The sequence below is a fragment of the Palaemon carinicauda genome, chromosome 37, assembly GCF_036898095.1.
Source record: "Palaemon carinicauda isolate YSFRI2023 chromosome 37, ASM3689809v2, whole genome shotgun sequence".
In the NCBI taxonomy this organism is placed as follows: domain Eukaryota; kingdom Metazoa; phylum Arthropoda; class Malacostraca; order Decapoda; family Palaemonidae; genus Palaemon; species Palaemon carinicauda.
In genome coordinates, this window is record NC_090761.1 from 37,949,610 (window position 1) to 37,952,109 (window position 2,500).

At 35.6% G+C, this 2,500-nt stretch overlaps 1 pseudogene; it reads left to right on the forward strand.

Moving 5' to 3' along the window:
* Positions 1–2,500, forward strand: part of LOC137629073 (doublesex- and mab-3-related transcription factor 3-like) — a 74,558-nt pseudogene that overhangs the window by 59,880 nt on the left and 12,178 nt on the right.

Below are 2,500 nucleotides of genomic sequence, written 5' to 3' on the forward strand. Positions count from 1 at the left end.
CGCAGGCCACCCTTGCTGCAAGGGCTAAGCTGAAGTCAGCAGAGGCTCTATTGGCACAGAAAAGACTCTACCAAAGGCACCTCAGGTCTCTACAGCAGTCTGCATTGGCTAGAGATTTAATGAGCAGTAAGTAAAGGTTCATTTTTGGTTTAATAAGTGTAGGTCATGCCCATGAGTATGGTATAGATGCCATAAATTACATAGCGAAGGTTCTCACAGTGATATTTTATCTGAAATCTTTTGGCAACTGTACCTTCCAGTACAGGTGACCTCTTGTCTTAGCTTGCAACCTGAAGGAAAATGCTCTATTGCCTAACAAAATATCAAGTTTTTTTTTTTTTTTGTATTGTTATGATAGACCAATTTGCGTTAAACTACCATATATAGTCTGATAAATTCGAGAAAATAAACTGAACGAAAGGAAAAGTAATTGCAAGTGCTAGTTCATTTTCTCATCTTAATTTGATAAATAGTAATTTATTACAGATATTCTGCCTATTCAGAAAACTCTTGGTGATTATTTAGCACAGGAGATTATCACCTAAATGAACTGAAAGAATGACAAAGCAAATACCAATTTTGTAGGTTTTATGGTGCTTATTTCATTATCGATTTCGTCCTTGACCACATAAGCAATATTGTCCGTCAATAGGCCTTTATGCAAGTTTGCTGTGCTTTATATATATATATATATATATATATATATATATATATATATATGTATATATATATATATATATGTGTGTGTGTGTGTGTGTGTATATATATAATATATATATATATATATATATATATGTATATATATATATATATATATATATATATATATATATATGTATATATATGTATATATATATACATATATATATATTTATATTGTAAATATGTGTATGTGCATTTTGATCTCTCTCTCTCTCTCTCTCTCTCTCTGTGGCGGAAGAAGCAACCTCCGAAAGTGCCGTCTGGGCGAAGGCATAAAACAAGGGCCTCCTCTGTGTACCCTGGTCCGTAACATTACTCTGGTCTTCCTCTTCTGTCTCCCTCTCTGAGCACACCCGGCCCAACACCCGAACGCCCACCACCAGTCAAACTGCACGCCCGCAACTCTCTCTCTCTCTCTCTCTCTCTCTCTCTCTCTCTCTCTCTCTCTCTCTCTCTAGGAAGCAATTTGCGAAATTACCTGCAACGCTTCGTTGAAATATCATAAGAGAAGGTTTCCTATTTCAAGGACGGGCTTTGTGGCATCTTGCTGCAAGAAGTCTTGAATTGGATCTTTTTGGAGTCTTTAATCTTTTTAGTGCAGCATCGCACAGGAGTCTTTTCAAGAGACTGCCCTTTCAGATTCTAAGGGCAATGGGTAGCCACCTGCAGTGACAAGCTTTAATGTCAAAGTTCTGATATCTTAGATTTAGTGCAGCATCGCAACGAAGGTTTGTAAGAGACTGTGTTTTAACCTTTTAAGGCCAGAGTTTCTTATCCTTTGCAGTTACAAGTATTAGGGTCATAGTTTTAAAGTATTTTTTATTCGAGTAATGCACTCATTACTTTTAAAATTCTTGCCTCGTATGCTTTAAGTACGTAATTTTAAACCTTTTGAAGTTACACGCAAACTGTAGGCCTGTATTTTTTTTCCAGTACACAAAGTTCAAAACTTCTCAAAGACTTATCAATACAAATCGCATACAAAACTTTCGAAGAAGCATTCATCAAATACGTTCATTCATGCGAACAATAAAAAATAAATTACGTTTTCTGACATTATTTGTACAGTTGTTATGAGAGAAAAGATGCGTCAACAAATACTACGTTGTTCCTCTTCTTACTCTCCTCTCGTGACACTGAATGAAACTTGTTTTTCATTCATGAAGTACTACGAGGGAGTGAATGGGAGACGCGTGGGTGGTGGAATTACGTCAGGGTAGTATGGTCAGTTCCGTTCAGCGAATTAGATGGGTCATTCTTGAAAAGGAAAAAAAAAAAAAGTGACAAAAAATGAAATGGACCCTCTAACATTTTTCAATACCTAGACCTTTTTATCAGGACTTATATACTCATCTTTATTTTGATATATCTATTGACTTATTTTTTTCATCTATGTGATCCTATTTTGGTCCTAATCATAGTTTAAATAATAGTTAACTGTCGGTAATGCGTTCAAAAGTCAAATCTCTGTCACAATATCGTCACTAAGAAATTGAAAGGAATAGATGTTTCTCGAAAGCAAATACCCTCCTTTGGTTTCTCCTACTCACCAGAATGATAACAATGATCTTCATCGTTATCAGCATTATCATCATAAACCATTAATATCCTTCGATCGAACTCAAGAACAAAAAGTTTATTGTTTCGCAAAAGGGAAAGTACATGCAGAGATTATGAGGTAAGAAGACCAAAAGGAGAAACAATACTCCTGCTTGTTCTTAGGGGATTTCCTCATCCCTGGTCGGGAAGACAAGACAAGAGGAAGAAGAAGAAAAACAAAGAAGTCAAAAGAAAAAAG